Source organism: Felis catus, chromosome A2 (genome assembly GCF_018350175.1).
Source record: "Felis catus isolate Fca126 chromosome A2, F.catus_Fca126_mat1.0, whole genome shotgun sequence".
NCBI lineage: Eukaryota > Metazoa > Chordata > Mammalia > Carnivora > Felidae > Felis > Felis catus.
Genome location: NC_058369.1, coordinates 52,897,832 through 52,922,064, shown reverse-complemented (window position 1 = coordinate 52,922,064; position 24,233 = coordinate 52,897,832).

Below are 24,233 nucleotides of genomic sequence, written 5' to 3'. Positions count from 1 at the left end.
TCAGATTATGTGACACGGGCACCTGCCTGGCACACGTGAGCTTTAAGGTTGTGTAAGATTGTGTGACCTTTAGGATAACTGTTTGGAGCATCTCTGCAAACATGCGTCAGGGCCTGGCACCTCGCTCAGCACCAAGTTTGCAAAAGAGTCTGTGTCATCTGTACATCCGGTACTGTACCTATAAAATGTAACAAACAACAGCAAAACCCACAGGAAAAAAAACCAGAGAGATCTGTAATAAATAAAAATCAGTGATTCTCCAAATGTTTTGTCTTAACAATCAAAGATAAGATTAAAACAAGAATGATAATGAAGGTCATCTTCACGTTTCTGGCGCTTTTGATGTGTTGTTTTAGAAAAACAATGTGACGGTAGAAATAGCGCTGATATTCTAGGCAATACAAAGATTAGAAATGAAAAGATCTGGGGGCACCTGGGTGGCTCAGTTGGTTAAGCGTCTGACTCCTGATTTCGGCTCAGGTCATGATCCCAGCGTTGTGGGGATTGAGCCCCGTGTCGGGCTCTGTGCTGAGCATGGAGCCTGCTTGAGATTCTCTCTCTCTCTCTCTCTCTCTCTCTCTCTCTCTCTCTCTCCCCCTCCCTCCCTTCCTCCCTCTCTCTTCCTCTGCCCCTCTCCCCAAATCATGCCTCCCCCCCTCAAATAAAAGAAAAAAGAAAATAAATGAAGAGATCTGGGGTGTGGTACAGGTCCTGACCCTTACCTATTATGTGACTTGGCTAAAGTCACAAATAACCCAGGATCACAGAATTGTATTATTATTTTGTATTGTGTTGTTTCACATTTTAGGTCACAATTAGAGCAGGAAGTAAAAATTCCAGAACAATGAAGGACACCACGGAATGAACTTAATTTACCAATTTTTTTGTGTTCTGTCTTTTAAGAGCTTTAAGAGCTTCAATTCATAGAAGAGAAATCTGTGTCCACATTGGGAGGCAAATGCTCATCAAATAATAGTGCCTGAAGTGCTAGGTAGGGAAGGGTCATGCAGCAAGGGCTGGGCAAGGTGAAAGGCCACACTCAGGCAACCGGAAACTGCTAGACAGGGAAGGGGTGCAGCAGGGGCACTGGAAAAGTTGAGAGAATCCCCAGAATTCCCAAACACTATGAAGAAAATCAATGCGGAGGCACCTGGCTGTTTCAGTCAGTGGAGCATACAGCTCTTGGTCTCAGGGTGATGGGTTCGAGCCCCATGTTGGGTGTAGAGATTACTTAAAAATAAAATCTTAAAAAAAAAAAAAGGAAAGAAAATCAATGCTAAAACACAGAGCCAAACAAAATCAACAACCAGGAAATGAATCTATTCCGGGTAAAATGGAAATAATAAAGCCACCTGAAGATGACTTTAAGATGATCGGGTCTACAGTCCTCTAAGGGATAGAGGGAGAAACAGCATCTATTATTTGTAAAAGGACAAGACATTAAAAAATAAAAATGGGAAGAAGTGAAAAAGTAGATATGAAAGAGAAGAAAAGGCTGAAAATAAAAATAAAACCATTTATAATGAAGTATTAATAAAAAATAGGGGTGCCTGGGTGGCTCAGTTGGTTGAGCATCTGACTTTTGATTTGGGCTCAGGTTGTGATCCCAGGGTTGTGGGATCAAGCCCCACATTGGGCTCTGCACTGAGTGTGGAGCCTGCTTAAGATTGTCTCCTTCTGCCCCCTCTGCCCTCTCCCCAACTCACATTCTCTCTCCCTCTCTCTCTCTCTCTCTCTCTCAAAAACCAAACAAATAAAAAGAATAGAAAAGGCAGCTCCTAAATCAGTGGTAGAATACCAGAGGAAATGCTGAGTTGCTTTAAGGACTATAGGTGCCACCAGGGAGGGAACTCCTTAACATGTTTTGGAATGTTATACTCACTAGCTCTTGGGTTGTCAGATAAGGCAGTAGGTTGGCTTCCTGGCTTTGGGGAGAAAAGTAGGCAATTGCTTGCATTACAGGGAAGAAAACAAGCTTTGTTTGACAAGGAAGTTATTTCCTTAAATTGAAAAGCTTCCTGAGAGGACAGCAACTTACCCATCCAGAATGACTATAATTGCGTGTTCTGGAAATATTATTATTGGATCCGTCATCTTTTTAATTTTTTAATGTTTATTTATTTTTGAGAGAGACAGAGAGACAGAGACAGAGAATGAGCAGGGGAGGGGCAGAGAAAGAGGGAGACACAGACTCCAAAACATGTTCCAGGCTCTGGGCTGTCAGCACAGAGCCTGATGAGGGGCTCAAACTCATGAACGGTGAGATCATGACCTGAGCTGAAGGCAGACATTTAACCGACTGCAGGCAGCTTGGACTGTGCTATCTCTTGCCCTCCAGATCCTGTTTTTCCCTTCCTGTGCAGATCTTTTTCCTACGCAACCTTTAGACCTCAGGTATCAATTCTGCGGAGAAGCAGACTGGGTTGGGGCCTTTGTTGTATGCTCCCATAGTTCTCTGTACACTGCCTTTAATAAACTCTAGTAAACTCTAGAGTGCTTCTTAAATATCTTTCTTCCCAACTGTACTAAGACCCTAACCAACTGGGACTATATCATTCTTTTTTTTTTTTTTTTTTAATGTTTGTTTATTTTGAGAGAGAAAGAGCACACCGTGAACGTGAGCAGGGGAAGGGAAGAAAGAGAGAGAGGGAGAGAGAACCCCAAGCAGGCTCCATGCGGTCAGCACATGGGGTTCGATCTCATGATACGACGAGATCATAACCTGAGCCAAAATCAAGAGCCTGGCGCTTAACTGATTGAGCCCCCCAGGCACCCCAGGACTGTATCATTTTTATTCACTAACATGTCCAGAGAACCTACTCAGTGACTAGACATATGAGACACGCTCAGTGAATACATGTTCTCTGCATGAATGATTTGCACACTACCCTTAAGTGGTGACATACCCAGTGATTGAAGGGAAGTGACACAGAATTGCTTCTAAATCGCAGAATCAGAGCAAAGATTAAACGACCCCGTGATTTACTTCTACGTGACTTTTAGACAGAGAGCTCCTGATGGTCTGAAGAATAGGTTAAAAAGCATTGTCATTTTGCTGCCTGTAGCCGGCAGTTAATCAAACCCCAGTGGGGCCCGATTCCCCTGCGGGGAATAAACAAGGTGACATCATGGTGACACACTCCCGAGGGATTGTGCAAGTTGTCAGCTGTGCAAGTTGCTGGTTGGAAGAGGCTGTCCTTGCTGTCTTGGGCCGCTAATCATCTTTGGAAGGCTTATGATTCCGTGGGTCTCCAGAGATAGGTGACAAACTTGTGACCCTCAGGATCCAGCCTGTCCCTCTGGGGTGGTGCCCTCCACTGCACATGCAGAGACCAGGAGAACAGTGCCTCTGCTCACTGGTTTTCAAACCTGCATACACTCAGGACTTCTCCTCCCTTGAATTTCAATGTAACAGCTTACATCCTTTTAACAAACCTTCGTTGTTTGTCAGACTTTCCCACTTTCTCTCTGTCATTTGATCATGGATCTTATATTCATTGAAGAAAGAAGATAGTTTGAAATTGCAGTATTCTGTGACATACTTTATATATACAAACAGACTCAGTTTCCTGATCTGGGCAAGTATTTTAACCTCCTTATGCTTTATTTCTTCTCTGTGAAGTGGAATAGCAATAATGACTTCATAGGATGCATGCCAAGGTTAATTAAATTAATACATATACAGAGCTATAACCATAACCAGCACACAGGTAATCACTCAATGTTTAGCCATTTCTATTACTATTGTTATATTTCATGAAAGGAAATGTGGTCTATTTGAAAGAACATGGGCTCTGACATCCCGAAAATTGGATTTCTATCTTGGATCTATCAGTTACTGGCTGTGTGACTTCAGCGTAGGTATTTAATTTCTTGGAGCCTCGGTTTGGTCATATATAGAATAGTGATTAATACTACCAACCCCCGAAGAGTCTTTGTGAATATGAACCAAGAAACTAGCTGGAAAACGCCCAACGAAGGCCAGGCACAGGGCGGACGCCCAGTAAATGATCGCTCCTGCCTATGACTCCGCATGGAAAATGCATCACTTTCAATACATAATAAATGAGAATTGCATTGACGCTGACCAGTAAGAAGTCAAGGAAGAAGGGAAAGGCAGTGCTGTCAGATACTGCTGGTAGCATCCTACAAATAGTAGCTCTCCAATGACTCTGAAATTAAAACCAACGTCTTTTGAGTATCTCAAGGGCAGGAAAGAGATTTAACATTTACTGAGTACCTCCTTTGTGCCAGGCACTTAAAAAAAATTTTTTTAACATTTATTTATTTTTGAGAGACAGCATGAATGGAGGAGGGACAGAGACAGAGACACAGAATCTGAAACAGGCATCAGGCTCCAAGCTGTCAGCACAGAGCCCGATGCGGGGATGGAACCCACAAACCTCATGATCATGACCTGAGCCAAAGTCGGGTGCTTAACTGAGCCACCCAGGCACCCCTACTTGGTGCCAGGCACTTTATATAAGTCCATTTGAGCCTCAGAAAGACCTGCGAGGAAGGGATTATCACTCTATTTTGCTAATAATAAGACAGAACGGTTGCTAAGGTCTCAGTGAGTAAGCAGTAAAGCTGGAGTTCTAATCCAGGACCACATGATGCCCAACACGGCCTTCTCCCCACCGCCCCCATTATAAAATACTCAAACATCTAATGTCCATCGTAAGGACAGATAGATAGTAGCGAGGAGATGGGCAAGGGAGTGTGTTTTATGCAGGTGATGAGAACAGTGTGGCATATTAGAGAAGCACGAGCGAGCAAATGCTTTACAGGAATGGAGGTATCCGCCCAGGGAAGGTGAGAGAGGAGGAGTCAGGAGAGGTGTATGGGAGGACGGCAGGTCGTGAGGGTCTTTTGCAGCACCAGATCCCTTCACAGTGACAGAAGGGGCACATCATCAAGCAGCCTTACCACGGGCCATTGAGTACACATTGGTCGCAAACACATGGGAAATGGTCCTTGTCTTCAAGTTCAAGCTCAACATTCGCACCTGTTTCCTGAGTGCTCAGAGTGCTGGGGGCTGGTTCTCCTCGTCTCAGTTCGTTTTCGCAGCTCCTCCACAGGAATGTGTCCTCTGACATGGGTGCTTGGACCCCTGTGCAATCCCCTCACGGCCCCTGGTCCCTTAGTCCTTTCACATTCCCTCTCCAGGAGCCCACTCTTCCTGGTTTCTGCCTGGAGCCTCAGGATGGAGCAGTGAGTTGCCTTGGAGCCGTAGGTCATGTCAGGGAGGTGCCTGCCAGTTCCAGACTTTCCACAAAACCATGAGAACGCCCCTCTCTGCCTATCTCTGATGTCCACATGTTGTTATGCTTCCTCCTCTCCTCTCTTTCTCTTCCCTCAATCCCTTTCCCAATCCTTTTCCCTTTGTTATCCCAACCGAGGCATCTGCCAAGGCCTGGAAGGACAGTGCGGGGGAGGAAGGCAAAGAAAGTGGATCCCACCACCCCACGAGCAGTCAGACTTCCCCAATTGCATCCGGGGCAGACTCATGTGTTAGCAGGTTCACCCTGGCGGTCAGTGTGAAGAGCACATTTAAGAAGACTGCCGGGAGAGGGACTCATTAGGGGGCTGTTGCAGCCATCTATGGAAGAAGAGCTGTGGTCATCCAGTTTAGCACTGCCATCTGGATTAGGTGGGATAGTGAGGGAAAGAGACATGAAAAATATTTTGGAAGTTAAAAAAAAATTGGTAATTGATCGGCTGGAGGACGGGTGGGAGAGGGAGTGAAACTCAAGTTTCTAGGTTGGGTGTCTGTGTAGCAGCAGTTAGTCATCACCTGGGCTGGAGAGACAGCACGTGGAGCAGATGGAAGAGGGTGCTGCAGGATGGCTTTGCACAAGTCAGAGGAGCCTGTGGGACAGACAGATGGAGGGTCCAGCCTGCGTTTGATACAAGAGTCCAAGGCCCAGGGTCCCCACCCACCCAGGTAGAATGAGAGCGGGGGCCAACGAAAGAAGCTGGGAGAATAGTAACACACAAGGCTCAGGTAGAGAAAAGGCAGTTCAGAAAACAACCATAGAGACATGCAGGAAATATATGAGGAGAACCTGAGGCTTCCCAGTGTGTTGAGAATAAATCTGAATTCCTTACTGCTGCCCACAGACCCCAGAGAGATCCTGCGCTGTCCACTTACCTCCTTGTCTTTTGCACTCCCTTCCTTGGATCAGACACTTGACCTTCCTCTTTATTTGGGTGTGTTAAGTACATTCCTGCTTTAGGTCTGCTCCTTCTGACATTCACCACCTTCTAAGGCAGTCTTAAAAGAATTTTTTTACTAAGATGTGATTGACATGTAAAAAGCTTTACAGACTTAGTGTGTACAACTCAGTGAGTTTGGGGATAAGTGTACATCTGTGACCATTGCCACCATCAAAGCCATAAATATATTCATCACCTCCCGAAGCTTCCTCTGCTTCCCTTTATTATTTCTGTTTGTGGTAAGAACACCTAACATAAGATCTATCCTCTTACATCCAGATGGCTAACAGGCACATGAAAAGATGCTCAATGTTACTCATCGTCAGGGAAATACAAATCAAAACCATGATGAGATACCACCTCACACCTGTCAGAATGGTTAAAATTAATGACACGGGGAATAACAGATGTTGGTGAGGATAAAGAGAAAGGGGAACCCTCTTGGACTGTTGGTGGGAATGCAAATTGGCGCAGCCACTCTGGAAAACAGTGTAGGGGTTCCTCAAAAAGTTAAAAAATAGAACTACCCTATGACCCAGCAATTGGACCATTAGATATTTACCCAAAGGATACAAAAATACAGATTCAAACGGGCACATACACCCTGATGTTTTTAGCAGCACTATCAAGAATAGTCAAACTATGGGAAGAGCCCAAATGTCTATCAACTGTTGAATGGATAAAGAAGATGTGGTATACATGTACAATGGAATATTATTCAGCCTTCAAAAAGAATGGAACCTTGGCACTTGCAACAATGTGGATGGAACTAGAGTATATTATGCTAAGCGAAATAAGTCAGAGAAAGACAAATATGTGATTTCACTCATATGTGGAATTTAAGAAACAAAACAGATGAACATACAGAAAGGGAAAAAGAGAGAGAGAGGGAAACAAACCATAAAAGAGTTTTAATGATGGAGAACAAAGTCAGAGTATGAAGGAGAGAGGTGGGCAGGGGATGGGTTAAATGGGTGATGGGCATTAAGGAGGGCACCTGTTGTGATGAGCACTGGGTGTTATGTGTAAGTGATGAATCATTCAATTCTACTTCTGAAGCCAATATTACACTATATGTTAACTAACTAGAATTTAAATAATTTTTTTAAAGAAAGAAATAGAATATTAATAGTACCTTTGATGCCACTGTGTGCTTTCATTGGCTTCATGCTCCTCTTCCCTGTCCAAATGTAAGTGTGCCCTGAAGGCTGTATCATTAGTTTATTTGTTTTTACTTATATACTACAGGTCTGTATATATGCATATTCATACATATATAAAATCCATAAGCTGTATATTATTTACTTTTACTTGTTTTTGGCCTATATAAAAATTAAATCATTCAGGGAGCATGTGGGTGGCTCAGTCTGTTAAGCGTCTGACTTCAGCGCAGGTCATGATCTCACAATTTGTGAGTTCGAGCCCTGCATTGGTCTTTTTTGCTGTCACCATGGATCCTGCTTCAGTTCCTCTGTCCCCACCCCTTCTGTCCCTCTCCCACTCTCTCTCTCTCTCAAAAATAAAAAAGTGTTGAAAAAATGAAATGATTCAGTGGGTACTCTTCAAAAAAAAAATCTATCCTCTTAGCAAATTTTAAGTACACACTATAGTACTGTTAGCTATAGGCACTATGCTGTATGGTAGGTCTCCAGAAATTATTGATCTTGCATAACTGAAAGCTTTGTACTCTCTTACCATCACTTCTGCCATTTCGTCCTCTCCCAGCCCCTGGCAACCACCACTCCAGTCTCTCCTTGTATTAGTTTGATCCTTTTTGATTCCCTATATCAATGGAATTACGCAGTATTTGTCTTCCTACATCTAGCTTATTTCACTTATTATAATGTCCTCCAGGTCCATCCACATTGGAACGAATGGCAGGATTTCCTTCTTTTTAAAGACTGAATAACATTCCATCATTTATATATATCACATTTTCTTTATCCATTCACCTGTCGATAGACATTTAGGTTGCCTCCATATCCTGGCTCCTATGAATAATGTAGGGCAGCCATTTTTGACCATCCTAATGCAAATCTTTATTCCTATAGCTTCCTCTTGATTTATTTCCTCTATAGCTCAAAGCACTGTCTGAAATCTTTGGAACATTTACTTGTTCATTTGCCTTTCTCCACATCTCCCCTTAAAATAGAAGCTCCATAAGGACAATGAGCTTGTCTGCCATGTCTTAGCACCTACCTGAGTGTCTGGCACCTAGTACACACTCAATAAATTTCTGCAGAATGAATGAATGGACCAGAAGAGGGTGATGCCACAGGAGCCCAGGACAGTGGTTCTCAATCAGGACTGTTTGCATCCAAGTCACCCACGAAGCCTTGTAAATATACAGATGCCCGCCCCTTGTGCTAACCTCATACCCACAGAACTTGAATCCCTGAGCATTGATAAGCATAAAATTCTCCACTTTGATGTACTCCGATGAAAGCCAGGCTTGCGAACCTTTACAGTGAGGAATTTCAAGAAGGATCAACAGTGGCAAAGTCTACAAGGAGTTTCAGTGAGCAAAGGACTGAACAACATTCAGACTTGATGTGCCTTGGGGTTAAGCCAGTCAGTTCAAAGTGTAGAGGAAGCTGCTCAGGAGGAAATGTGCCGATTGCCTTCTAGGACCTACTTACCTATGCTGTCCTGATTGTCCTTTGGGGGATTCATTCTTCACTGTTCTTGACCATGTGGTTTGGTGGGTCTGACCCCACCAGAGCAAGGGCTTGCTGGTCACAGTGATGTGCTGCCTCGTGCAGCATTTGACTCAGGGCTCAACATATGACCAGATCACAGCCAAGTATGTCTAAGAAGATGCTTGCTTTTAGGCTTCTGAGTAAAAGTCTGTTCTGGAAACTCCTAGAAGAGACTCTTCCTCTTCCTCTGGATGTTGTGTTATAAGAGTATACAACTCGGACCCGCAGTAGCCATTTTACTACTGCCAAATAGAATGTGGAGCCTGCAGATAAAACAGGTCCACAGAGTGAGAGCTGAGGAAGAGTGTAACTGGAGCCTCAGTGACAGGTGGGCTCTCTGGAAACAAGCCCTGTCTGGAGCCAGTTCCCTCTGAACGCTTCAGTTACAAGAGCAAATAAATTCTTCTCATGGGTGAAAAAGAGTCCTGACCAGTACGACTATTATGTCAGCCTGTGCATCTGGTGAGTTGAGAGTGAACTGGGCTTTAGTTTGTTTATGTTCAGACTCTGCAATAGATTTTATTGAAGTAGGATGTCAATCCAAGCCACAAGTCTTTAGTCATCAGAATGATTTGAGTGATCAGGACATCTGTCACAACTGGTCGATATTTTCAGAGGGTTAGAACATAGGTCTAAAAGGGTTGGAAGCCTACTGTGGACTTGATTCTGGAAAGGAGATCTTTTACAACTGCCTCGATACAGAGAAAGCTTTTTAGAAATAGACATTCCCTGAAGTCTTTGTTCACGTGGGCACAAACTGTTGCCAAGATGTTCCAGTATCCAATATGGCCACAGTAGTCTTAAAAGCCAAAGTCAGTTTGGGGCCCCTGGGTGGCTTAGTCAGTTAAGCATCTGACTTTGGCTCAGGTTACAATCTCACAGTTCATGAGTTCAAGCCCCACTTCGGGTGAGCACGAGCTCCACTTTGGGTAAAAACACGAGCCCTGCTTTGGGTGAGCCCCCCTTCTCTCTCTGTCTCTGTGTGCCCCCCGCTCACTTGTGCCTCCTCTCTCTCTCAAAAAAAACAAAACAAAACAACCGCAACAACAAAAAACCCAAAGTCAATTCTTTCCATCCTCAGAAACCAAACTTAAACAAGCAGATCCAGCAGATCTCAAGTTACTTTGGGTGTGAATGAATACCCTACCTTGCTTCATATCTCAATGCTGTACATCCGTTTTGGGTTGTGTGTTTATGTGTTTATGGTTTGATTCATAGCACTTCTCATGTTATGGAATTAGTTTGTATTGAACACAACTGTAAATAGAAAGACATAAATGGCTGAAAGAGAAAAAACTGCCAACAGATCCTGACCAACTGTAGGAACCAATGGACTAGCTAGTCCATTGTCGCTGCGTCTTACCTATGTAGGTTGGAGTTACAGAGAATTCAGGGTCCCTCCTGGGGAACCTAGTCATTGTAAAGCAAAGGAAACAGGTTTAGGTGGTCAAGACTCAAGGTATATGAATATAGGATTCTGGTTTCCAGGTGTGTTGTCAAAAGAATATGAGGTTCAAATCCTAGTTCAATTGCTTATTGGCTGTGTGACAAGTAAGTTATTTAGCAAATTTGAGCCACTTTCCTCAATTCTAAGCATGGGTGAAATGAAATTTGCTTCCTAGGGTGTTAAGGGTCAAATGATAATATATGTGTGAAAGTGCCAAGCAGGACCCACCACCACAAGCTCTCACTGTAATATCAAAATAATTGTCATCGGTTCAAATCTCATGCTTTCCACTGTACCATCCAGATGACTCCTCTGATAACTCCCACTGAGAGAACTCTCAAAAAAAAATGTCAATCTCTATTTCTTTTCTTTCTCATTTTACTATTGCAAATAAAAGTACAAAAAACTTAACATTACTATGAGACACTCTAATTACTTTAAGGCTGAAGAGTTGGGATCTAGTGTTTGATATGTAAATACTGTGTCCCACTAACATTTTTAAACTTTATTGAAGTATCATCTACATCTATTTCAAGTGTATGGCTCAAGGACTTTTGACAAATGCATACACCTATGAAACCAGCAATCAAGATAGAAACTATTTCCGCCACTCCAGAAAGATCCCTCATGCCTCTTTGCAGTCATTCCCTCTGGCCTTATCCCTGGTAACCACTGAACTCATTTCTATCACCATATATTAGATTTGTCTTTCTGGAATTTCATGTAGATGAAATCATACAGTATTTAGTCTTTTATATCTTGGGCTTTCTCAGCATAACGTTTTGAGATTCTTCTATGTTGTTACACGTATTAGTGGTTCATTCTGTTTGTTGCTGAGGAGTATTCCATTGTATGGATATATTACAATTTGTTTTATATTTATTTACCTGTTGCTGGACATTTAACTTGTGTATGGTCTTTGACTATTATAATCAAAGCTGTTCTGACATTGTGTACAAGTCTTTGTAACATTTCATTTCTCAGGTATATATCTGGCTTTAGTTAGAATTGCAGGATCACATGATAAGTGTATGTTTACATTTTTAGATGTTTATAAAAAGGGTTAAACAGCGTATGAGAACTCTAATTGCTTTATATCTTTGCCAGCGCCTGATAATGTTTCAGCCATTCTAGTGGATATAAAGTGGTTAACTCATCGTAGTTTGTTACTCCTTATGGGGCGCCTGGGTGGCTCAGTCAGTTAAGCGCCCGACTCTTGGTTGTGGCTCAGGTCATGATCTCATGGCTCATGAGTTTGAGCCCCAAGTTGGGCTCTGCACCGATAGTGTGGAGCCTGCTTGGGATTCTCTCTCTCTCTGCCCCTCCCCGACTCTTACATCTGTGTGTGTGTGTGTGTGTGTGTGTGTGTGTGTGTGTGTGTATATGCGCGTGCGCGTGTATCTTTAAAAAAAAAAGACAAACAAAATTTATATCTGAACCATTTTTTAAGTGTAAAGTTTTGTGGCATTAAGTACATTCATACTGTTGTGCACCATCACCACAATCCATCTTCAGAATACTTTTCATCTTGCAAAAATGAAACTCTTTCCCCATTAAACAATAACTCCCATTCCCTGGCAACCATGATTCTACTTTCGGTCTCTAAGAATTTGACTGCTCTAACTACCTCAAGTAGGTGAAATCATATAGTATCTGTCTCTTTTTTAATGCTTATTTACTTATTTTGAAGGGGGGGAGGGGCAGAGAGAGAGGGAGAGAGAGAATCCCAAGCAGACTCTGCACTGTCAGTGCAGAGCTCAATGGGGCTGAAGTTGGATGCTTAACTGACTGAGCTACCTGAGCACCCTGGTATCTGTATTTTTGTGCTGGTTTATTTCACTTAGCATAGGGTCCTCAGGTTTCATCCACGTAGCATGTGTTAGAATTTCCTTCCTTTTTAAGTCTGATATTATTTCTTTGTATGCATACACCACATTGTGCTTGTCCATTCATCCTCCATGGACACTTAAGTTGCTTCCTTCTATCTTCTGGCTGTTGTGAATATTGCTGCTATAAACATGGGTATACAAACATCTCTTTAAGACCCTCCTTTCAATTTGGGGGGATGTATTACTGAACGTGGGATCTTTGGATCGTATGATCGTTCTATCTTTAATTTTTGGAGGATGGGGCACCTGGGTGGCTCAGTCGGTTGAGCATCCGACTTCAGCTCAGGTCATGATCTCGCAGTCTGTGAGTTTGAGCCCCGCATTGGGGTCTGTGCTGGCAGCTCAGAGCCTGGAGCCTGCTTTCAATTCTGTGTCTCCCTCTCTCTCTGCCCCTCCCCTGCTTGTGCTCTGTCTCTCTCTCTGTCAAAAATAAATAAACATTAAAAAAAAAGTTTTAATTTTTGGAGGAAGCACCATATTGTTTTCCACAGGGGCTGTCCCACCTCACATTCTCACCAACAGTGCACAAGGGTTCCAATTTCTCCACATTATTTCCAACACTTGTGGTTTTCTGGGGGGGGGGGGGCGGGGTTGTTGTTGTTGTTGTTTTTTGGTAGCAGCCATCCTATTGAGTGTGACGTGGTAGTTCACTGTGGTTTTGATTTGCTTATCCTTAATTATTAGTGATGTTGAACATCTTTTCATGTGTTTATTGGCCATTTATGTATCTTCTTTAGAAAGATACCTATGCAAGTGTCTTGCCCATTTTTAAATTGGATTGTTCTAAACTGTCCTTCTCTTAGTAGTGTTACTCCATTTTATAGATAATGAAACTCTAGCTCAGAGTGGTGAAGTGACCATGACAGTACTGGTCACAGGCGTTGTTTTTACGTCATCAAAGATAAAGATAAGCAATCATTTGAATATTGGTTGAGCAAATCCTAAGGGCAGTAGAAGTGTGACAGAGGTTAGGGATGTGGGCATGGTTCTGAGAGGAACAGATAAGTAAACAATGTTAATACAGTATGAGAAGCACCATAAACGGGGAAGTACATGAAGCCAGTAAAGTATATTTGGGAAACTGGAAGTGGCATGTGTGGGATAGCTGGGGCACTTGGTGTAAGAAGTGGCTGTCCAGAGAAGAGGCTAGAGAAGGAGGTTGGTTGGAGTTCTTAGTTGCAAACAATAGAATCTACCTAACCTTATTTAAGCAGAAAATAAATTTTTAAAAGAGTATTAGGTAGTTTGCCTCTCCATGAGGGGCATAGAGGGGGGCTGGAAGGCCAAGGGACCAGGGAAAAAATGCCCAAACCACCTCACAGGAGTTTCACCAAAGACACCACTGCCACCCCCCTTACTGGTATAGTCACTGCTGCTCACTGGCTGCAGTGATATGGACACCCAGACCTCCATAATTGCTGCCCTCCAAAAGCTGATTTCCACTTGTCTTACCCTAAAAGTCTCTGGAGTACCTGGGTCCTCACACAGCCCACATGTGAACAAAATCTCATACGTGTCTGATGGATGGAGCCTAAGTACCTCAGATACAACTTGGGAAAAGGAGTCTTTCTGGCTTCTGTCTTCAGTAGTCAGGACTTATAAGGCAGGGAACACTTCAATCCTAGGAAGGGGTTCAAAAAGTAGTGGGCATGTTCACACACGAAGTTGTACAGGAATGTTCATAGGCATCTTTACTTGTGATAACCCCAAACTGGAAATAGCCCAGCTGTCCCTCAGTGGGGGAATGGTTAAACTGGTACTCATCACTCAGTGGTGAAAGGAAGGGAAAGATTGATACACAAAACAACTTAGGTAGCTCTCTGGAGGATTATGCCAAGGGAAAAAAGCCAGTCTCCAAAAGTGGTACACTGTGTTAGTCCATCTCTAGAACATTTTCTTTATATATTTTTTAATTTTTTAATATGTATTTATTTTTGAGAGAGAGAGAGAGTGCACATGAACATGAGTGGGGGAGGGGCAGAGAAAGAGGGGGACAGAGGATCTGATCTGAAGCGGGCTCCATGCTGACAGCAGAGAGCCCAATGTGGGGCTCGAACTACAAACCATGAAATCATGACCTGACCTGAAGTCAGACTTTCAACCGACGTGAGTCACTCAGGCACCCCTTTTCTAGAACATTTTAAAATGACAAAATTTTACTCTCTCTCAAAAAACAAAAACAATCGGGGCGCCTGGGTGGCGCAGTCGGTTAAGCGTCGACTTCAGCCAGGTCACGATCTCACGGTCCGTGAGTTCGAGCCCCGCGTCAGGCTCTGGGCTGATGGCTCAGAGCCTGGAGCCTGTTTCTGATTCTGTGTCTCCCTCTCTCTCTGCCCCTCCCCCGTTCATGCTCTGTCTCTCTCTGTCCCAAAAATAAATAAAAACGTTGAAAAAAAAATTAAAACAAAACAAAACAAAACAAAACGGGTACCTGGGTGGCTCAGTCAGTTGAGCATCCGACTCTTGGTTTGGCCTCAGATTGTGATCCCCAGGGTCATGGGATTGAGCCTCCCCTTGTGGCTCTGTGCTGAGCATGGAGCCTGTTTGAGATCCTCTCTCTTCTCTCTCTGCCCCTCCCTGCTATCTCTCTCTCTCTCTCTCTCTCAAAAATAAAGAAAGAAACTTAAAAAGTAAATAAAATGGCGGGCGCCTGGGTGGCTTGGTCGGTTGGGCGGCCCACTTCGGCTCAGGTCATGATCTCGCGGTCTGTGAGTTCGAGCCCCGCGTCTGGCTCTGGGCTGACAGCTCAGAGCCTGGAGCCTGTTTCGGATTCTGTGTCTCCCTCTCCCTCTGCCCCTCCCCTGTTCGTGCTCTGTCTCTCTCTGTCCCAAAGATAAATAAACGTAAAAAAAAAAAAGTAAATAAAATGGCAAAATTTTAGAAATGGGGAATAGATTGGCGGTTGCCGAGGGTCTGGAATAGGGGGAGAGGGCACAGTGTGGGGGAGGTAAGTGCGGGGATAAAAGGATCCTCATGGTCACGGAAATATTCTGTGTCTTCACTGTGGAGGTGGATATGTGGATACCTACACATGATAAAATGGTAAAGAATTAAACACACACAAGTGAGTACAGGCAAAAAGTGGGGAGTGAATCAGAGTGGTGGACTGCATCAATGTCAATTTTCTGGTTACGATGTTGTACCGTATAGTTTGCGTTGGAGAAAAACCAGCAAAGGCGCATGAGATCTCTCTGTATTATTTATTACAATCACATAGGAATCCAAAGTTATCACCACAGAAATTTTTAAAAGTGAAAAATCAAATAACACTAGGGACTTCAGACTTTAAGAGCTGTGGGGAACTGTTGAAGGATTTGAAGCAGGAGTGACGCATGGCTTCATTTAGCACCCATGCTCTGTCCAATGGTAGGATAATGTTATCCTGCTTTAAGTTGCAACTGTGACATTTAAAAAAATTTTTCTTAACATTTATTTTTTGAGAGACAGAGAGAATATGAGCCGGGGAGGGGCAGAGAGATAGAAGGAGACACAGAATCCGCTCCAGGCTCTGAGCTGCCAGCACAGAGCCCGATGCAGGGTTCGAACTCACAAGCCGTGAGATCATGACCTAAGCCGAAGTCAGATGCTTAATCAACTGAGCCACCCAGGCGCCCTCAAAACTGTGACATTTTAATTTAAAATAAAATTTAAAAGACTTTTCTTTACTTTTAACCTGATGTGGTTTCCCAGTGTCCAGAAAGGCAACTGTAGGCCCAATATGCAAGCTCTGGTTCCTTCTGCAACAGAAATAATAAGGATTTGTTCTTTCCTTCCTTCCTCAAGCATTTATTAAGCATCTGCTATGGGTCAGGCTCTGTGCCAGGCACATAGATTCAGCAATGAGTAAGACAGTCCTGCCTTTGAGACACCATGTTGTTAGACTCAGGGAGAAAAGTGGCTCCAACAAGAAAGGCTCCAACAAGAAAGAAAGAAAGAAAGAAAGAAAGAAAGAAAGAAAGAAAGAAGGGAGGGAGGGAGGGAGGGAGAGAGGGAGGGAATGAGGGAGGAAGGAAAGAAAGAAAAAAGAAGAAAGAAGAAAGAAAGAAAGAAAGAAAGAAAGAAAGAAAGAAAGAAAGAAAGAAAGAAAGGAGGGAGGGAGGGAGGGAATGAGGGAGGAAGGAAAGAAAGAAAAAAAGAAAGAAAGAAAGAAAGAAAGAAAGAAAGAAAGAAAGAAAGAAAGAAAGGAGGGAGGGAGGGAGGGAGGGAGAGAGGGAGGGAATGAGGGAGGAAGGAAAGAAAGAAAAAAGAAAGAAGAAAGAAAGAAAGAAAGAAAGAAAGAAAGAAAGAAAGAAAGAAAGAAAGGAGGGAGGGAGGGAGGGAATGAGGGAGGAAGGAAAGAAAGAAAGAAAGAAAGAAAGAAAGAAAGAAAGAAAGAAAGAAAGAAAGAAAGAAAGAAGGGAGGGAGGGAGAGAGGGAGGGAATGAGGGAGGAAGGAAAGAAAGAAAAAAGAAAGAAGAAAGAAAGAAAGAAGAAAGAAAGAAAGAAAGAAAGAAAGAAAGAAAGAAAGAAAGGAGGGAGGGAGGGAGGGAATGAGGTAGGAAGGAAAGAAAGAAAAAAAGAAAGAAAGAAAGAAAGAAAGAAAGAAAGAAAGAAAGAAAGAAGGGAGGGAGGGAGGGAGGGAGGGAGGGAGGGAGGGAGGGAGGGAGGAAGGAAGGAAGGAAGGAAAGAAAGAAAAGAAAGAAAGAAAGAAAGAAAGAAAGAAAGAAAGAAAGAAAGAAAGAAAGAAAGAAAGAAAAGGATTTATTTGAATATCGTGTGAACTGAAGCCAGGGGACCAAGGTCCAGGGACTGTGCAGTGGCCTCACAATGTCACCAACGTCCAGGCTGCTGCTGTGTTTTTTTCCCTGCCATCCTTAGCATGCATCTCCCCGCCTCAAGCTTACCCATGGTTGCAAGCTGGGCAATGCAGCCTGGCTGGTATAAGCAGGAAGGGAGAGCAGCAGACTGCCTGTCAGCCCAATCATCAAGCACCCCCAAAGCCCATCAGCCTCTGTTTGCATCTCATTGACTACTCCTGTTGGCAAGCTGGGAAATCCACGCTTTCTTGTTGGGACAAGGGGAAAATGGAAAATGACTGGTAACTAGCCTTCTCAGGAACTAATTAGAGACAATACAGTGTGACAACCACCTGTGTGTGTAATAGAAATGTGACATAAAGGCTGCAGAGCCACACTTCCAGCCTTAAAGCAATCAGGGGAAGCTGCACAGAGGATGAGACTTTTTGAAGAAATGCCCAGTAGGGGGACCGCACTGCATGTACCGAGGCATCAGAGGGCCTGTCACGTTTAAGACGGAAAGTAGGGACACATGGGTGGTTCAGTCGGTTGGGCGTCTAACCCTTGATTTCGGCTCCGGTCATGATCTCATGGTTTGTGAGATGGAGCCCCGCATTGGGCTCTGCACTGATAGCGTGGAGCCTGCTTGAGATTCTCTCTCTCTCTCTCTCTCTCTCTCTCTCTCTCTCTCTCTCTCGTCTCTCTCTGTCTCTCTCAAAATAAATAAATAAACATTTTCTAAAAAAAGACAGAGAGTGAAGTCTGATGGTGCTAGAACATAAGGTATTTTCAGGAGTGTTAGGAAAAGAGGCTAGGAAAGTAGCCTGGGACCAGAACAGGAAGAGCCGTGAATGTTGTGCTAAGGAAGTTTGGACTTGGTCCTATAAAGCAGTAGTTTTTAAACTTTAGCTTGTTTCGAAATCACCCAAGGGGCCTTGTTGAAATACTGATTCTTGGGCCACACCACCAGAGTTTCATCAGGAGTATGTCTGGGGTGGGGCCTGAGAATTTGCATTTACTTTTCTAACAAATCCCTGTTGATCAGGGGACCCAATGAACCACAGGTATAAACAACAGGAAATGGACAGTTTCTAGGTAGGGGAATGATGTGATCAGGTTTTTTGTTTATTTCTTTGTTTCTTGTGTGTTTTTTTTTAATGATCATCGGTGAAATTAACCTGGAATGAGTAATTTCCTGCAGAGTATAAATCTCGCAGACACAACAACTCCCTATGAACACGGCCCTAAAAGGTAGGCAGATGTCCCTAGGGGCCTCACACTGCTCAGCACAGGTGCTTTTAAAAGCAAAGGGTAACATGTTGAGAGGATCTGAGCTAGGTCTGTCTCTGGGACCAACTGGTATGAACTGGGGCAAATATTCCAATTTGAATGTCAGGATACCTATAACAACGAGTATCATTTATGATTGTTACACAATCATCTTGTTTAACACAACTGTCCTGAAAGATAGGTATTATTGTTCCATTTTACAGGTAAGAAAATTAAGGCTCAGATTACAACTTGCTCACAATTCCAAGACTATTAAAGGATTCAGAACCAGAATTTCTTTTCTTTAACTCAAAGCTTATACTCCTTGACTACTTTGCCATGGGATTTCTGAAACTTAGGTTTGCAAATGTATTCTTGGGAATTGATGAGAATTTTGTAAGAGAATTTTTAAAATTTAGTATTCTTGAGGTTAGCCTTTAAAACATTGATATAAGCAAATATTGGGTTATTTGGAGGATCCTTCTAGCTGATTGAGCCCCTGCATTTGTGGTTACGTTTGCAATGGCATTATGGCCAAGTAGAATAATTTTAATGGTTCCAGCCAAAGAACCAAAGAACATCAGCAGTCTTCATTAGCAAATGGTGCACCCATGCAAAAAAAAAAAAAAAATAGCAAATGACCTCAAGATAAGCTATATGAATGAAGTGCTCACAGTGGTTTGAATGGAGAAGAGAGGTAGAATTAAGTCATCAAGTGGCCCATGGTAGTAACAAAATGAGAACACATGAGCCCAGATCAGTCAGTTCCATTTTCACATTACTAACAGCCATTTAGTTTCATAAAACAGCACCATCTGTCATATTAGGTCAATGCTGTTAATTTCAGCATTGGTGATTTTGCAGCATTGCTTGTATTTACCTTGCTAATGTGTTTGTGTTCTCTAGTTGCTTAAGAACTAGCTCCAAGCCTCTAAGGAGTTTATGCTTGGTTTTATGGTGTACATATTTGAGTGACATGAGAGCAAACATAATGCACATCAACTCTGGGTGTCCAGAATTTTTGTTCTTTATTGGGGTCTGCAAATTATTTAGTATTAAGCCAGGGCTCTAGCTTACAGTGAACAGAAATGGTCTCTGGTAATATAAGCAGAAACGGAGTTTACCAAGTGGGGTATTGGGTGGCTGAAAACCAGGTGGGACAGACTCAGAACGTGGTAAAAGCCAAAAAGGGTGGGCAGGTCTTCCTTGAGACAGTGGGGCCAAAAGCACCTCTGACTCTCCCAGCAGTGGATTCACCACTTTGCCTGGGCACTACCATTCCAGGACTCATGACATTGCCACCCACCAAGATCCCCCATGTTCCCCCGGAACATCCAGTTGGCTGAGCCTAGACCCCGCCCTGGCATCTGCTCACCTCCTGGCTGCCGAGGAGGGGCCATGGGGCACCCTTTGACTTGCGTAGTCCCAGCCAACGTAGAATTTCCCCCAAATAGGAGGGACCTCTAGATGCTGGGGAGCCAAAACCTAGTCGATAGCCACAACTCACATTTTCCTATAAAAAAGAGAAAATGGGACCAATTCCAGGGATGTCAGCATTAACTAAGACGACCTCATGAACATCAACTGTAGAGCCCTGCCCACACGTTTGTGGTCACTGCTGAGCACTGTCCAGCGAGTCCCTCCATGATTAAAAGCAGTTCCGAAAGGCCCAGACTCCACCGTGGGTATTTCTGTTTCGTGGCTCTCACCACAGTGGGCAGATCAAAAGGGAGTCACACAAGGTAACTTAACAAGCCTGAGAAACTTCCCCCACGAAAAAAGGTGTTTTTGGGGCGCCTGGGTGGCGCAATCAGTTAGGCGTCCGACTTCAGCCAGGTCACGATCTCGCGGTCCGTGAGTTCGAGCCCCGCGTCAGGCTCTGGGCTGATGGCTCGGAGCCTGGAGCCTGTTTCCGATTCTGTGTCTCCCTCTCTCTCTGCCTCTCCCCCGTTCATGCTCTGTCTCTCTCTGTCCCAAAAATAAATAAAAAACGTTGAAAAAAGAAAAAAGGTGTTTTTTTTTTCACTTACGCCAGCTTCTTCTAATGTTATAAAAACCCTCTGATAAAAGGCTTCTGGCTCAGTTTCTGGAGTATTCAGAAAACAAAGTATTTATTATTGCAGGATTTTAAGGTTCCCATCCTCCTGAGCTAATCACACAACTGGTCGTGCTCTGAGCACCAGGGATGGGAAGTGTTTGCTCAGGTCTCTCTGATGGCGCTTGCTAAAAATGCTTCCCCGGTGGGCACACTTCACATGTGGCTGCAATTAACTGTGAAGTAAACCTGCTGTAAGCGGAAACACTGAGCATTCTATGCTCCATGTTGTGAAACTGTAACCCTTTCTTATTTTGGTTGCAAATAACTCCACTTTGAAAGTGTTTCATTTTGGGGGTTGCACAGGAAGTTATTGCTTGCGTGTTGCTTTCCTTGCAAAGATTTCTGCACTAGGAAATAGGTTTGTTTTTTCTCCCTCCTTCTCCAGTTACATGAAGGTGTAGGGAAGAAACCAGTTACATGGCCGGCCAACCCCCCCACCTCTCTGACCTCATCCTCTACCGCTCTTCTCTGTTCCCACCTACTCCAGCCATACCGGCCTCATGGCTGGTTTTGGAACATGCCAGGTACTTAACTCTTCTGCCTCTGGGCCTTTGCATTTGCTCTGCCCTCACCTGGCACCATCTTCCCCCACACAGACACGTAGTTTGCTCCCTCACCTTCCCTCAGGTTTCTGCTCAAGGGCTCCTTTGTATAGAAGTCTCTCTGCTTCTAGTAACTCCAGGGCCTGACTTCCCTGGTACTTTCTCATTTACCCCACCTATCACTCTCTAGGGCAGGTGTACTTCTCTGTTTATGATCTTCTCCTACTAGAATGGCATCTTCATGAGGCACGGACTATTTGCGAACCACCAGTATCCAGCACACACTAGACACTCAATAAACTACGTGTTGAATGAGTGAATGCACGTAACAGTAACAGCTATCATTTCATGGGTAATAAAATTACAATGATCTCTAAAGAGGGGTGAAGTTGTGCTATTGCAGTTAATGCTTTGAGTGTCAAGTGTAACGAGGGGCCCATACCTGTATGAGGAGGTGTTAGAATCAGAAGCCACTGGGTAAAGGGGAAATGCAACACTTAAATCTTTAGTCTTGACCCTTCCTTTGCAGCCCAGACTCACATACCCAGCTGCCTTTTCCAACATTTCCTTTTGGATGTTTCAAGGCAACTCATACTACATATGTCCAAAATGGGTCTCTTGATATCTCCTGCCCCTAGTATAAATCTGCTCCTCCCCCAACTTCCCTTGTCAGTTAATGACCACCTTCCACCTTTGCTCAGGCCAAAAGCCAATGAGCCATCCTGGGGGCCTCACTTTCTTTCAACCCCTGTGTGTAACCCACCAGAAAAATTGCCAACTCTACCATGACAGAAATGGCCACTTGAACACCAAGGATCTATGTTCCTTTCCAGTAGTGTGGAACTGTTGACCAGAAGCAGCTGCCTATATGGGGACGACATTTCTTGGCTCCCCATCATTGGGGTGAGGCCATGTGACTGGTTCTCACCATTAGGATTATGTGGGAGTGATCTGTGCGTAGGCCCCTGAAGAAGCATGCGTGCCCTCTCTGTGCTCTCTTTCTCCATCTGCTGGACGAAGAAGAAGACCCTGCAAAGGACTCTGAGGTCCTAGGGCTACAGAATCATAAGACTGAGAGAGATCCTGGATCCCTGAGTCACAACTTGCAGAACAGCCACTTGTTCTTCTAGAACACCGTTTGGACTTTGTGTAAAAAACCACTCAGCTTTTGGGTCAAATGTTATAATAGCTGACATTGCCTTAACTGATACATCTATCAACAAAATATATCTCAAATTTGTTCACCTGCCTTCCTCAATCTCATTTCGTTTTGAAACACCATCCCCTTTCATCTGAAAGATTGTGAAAGTCTCCTAACTCATCTCCTTGTTTCTATCTCCCTGCCAGCTAGAGACTGTGTGTTTGTCCCCCTGCAGATTCACATGCTGAAACCTCATCCCCATGTGATCGTGTTAGGAGGTGGGGCTTGTAGGAAGGTGATGAAGTCATGACAGCAGAGTCCTCATGAATGGGTTTAGTGCCTTTTACAAGACCTCGGAGAGCCCCCTTGCCCCTTCTACCATGTGAAGACACAGCAAAAAAATGCCCACCTAAGAACCAGGAAGCTGGTATTCACCAGACACTGAATATTGGACACCTTGATCTTGGACTTCCCAGCCTCCGGAACTGTGAGAAATAAAAGTTTGTTGTTTAAGCTCCCTCATCTATGGTATTTTTGTTATACAACCCAAAAGGACTATTCTCCACATAACCATCAGAGAGGTCTTTTTAGAACTCAAACTTGTATTACCCCTTTCCCTAAACCCCCTCAAATGGCTTCCTTTTGCATTAGAATACAGTCTGAACTCCTTGCTATAGCCTGTCTACTTTTAAGTTAAGTTAACTTATGTGACTTAAATTATGCTTCCTGGCTAGTTGTGTCTCTTTCTGCCTTCTCCTCAACACCTCCCCATTAGAACATAAGCTCCTTCAGGGCAGGACCTTGTCTGTTTCAATGATAGCCACAGCTTTAAAACCTAGAATGGTAAGTGGCAAACCGAAGGTGCTTACACGGAAGGAATGGAGGGAGTGAACAGCTTCCTGTTCTTTGGAAAGATCCCACTCTGGAAGGGGAAAAAACACCCTTGCCCTTTTTTCCTTCTGTGCAGAAATCGTGTCTATTTTGGACCCAAACCCATTTCCCCCATTGCCAAACAGCACTGGAAAGATTATGGTGCCTCTTCATATATGTAATTCAGAAGAATATTAAACTGTAAACAATATAATCAAGACTAGAAGAATATTAAACTGTAAACATAATATAATCAAGACATAGTTTGCCCAAGATGACTATTTATTTATATATATCAAATTCTTTCAAAAATAGTTTTGTACATTGTGGTGCCCTAAATACAAACACAGTCTGCTTCCAGGGGATTTCAGCACTATATGCAGTAGAAGCACATTAGACTTGGAACTGGAGCCACTTTCATTGTATCTGTGACTGTTCTAAAGTATACAAATACATTAAAAAATATACATATATACAAGCAGGGTGCCTGGCTGAATCAGTCAGTAGACTGTACAACTCTTGATCTCGGGGTTGTGAGTTTGAGCCCCATGTTGGCTGTCAAAATTACTTAAAAAATAAAAGCTTAAAGAAATATATACATCAAATATAGATAATATATAAGTTATACATATAAATATCTACAACATATAAATAAATACATATGTGTATATGCCCACCTAAGAATATTTATATTCTTATGTATATATTTATATATACACAAGCTCATAGAAATTCATCAGCTCAAGGAGGCTTGACTTGGGTTTTAAAGCTGTCTTACATAATCATAGGGTCAAACAGATGAATGAGGAAGTGGAAAAACAACCACTAAGTAATTTTACTATTTTTAAAAGTACTTAATAATGCTTTAAAACAAATAACCCTGAATCTTTTTTTTTTTTTCCAGTTAGGGCTTCTTTTTTTCTCCAGTTTTATGGTGGTATAATTGACACACAGCACTGTCTCCCATAATGACTTGACTTACACATACATATTGTGAAATAATTACCACAATATTTAGTTGACATCCATCATCTCATATAGATACAAAAAAAAAAAAAGAAGAGAAAAAATTGTTTTTTTTCCCCCTGTTTTTCTTGTGATGAGAACTCTTAGGATTTACTGTCTTCACAACTTTTAAGTATATACCATACGACCGTGCTAGCAATGGTCATCAAGTCGGGCATCCCTAGTGCTTATCTTATGACTGGAAGTTTGCATCTTTTGGCCCCTTTACTCTGATCATTCCCCAATTCTGTCTCTGGCTATCACAAATATGTTCTCTTT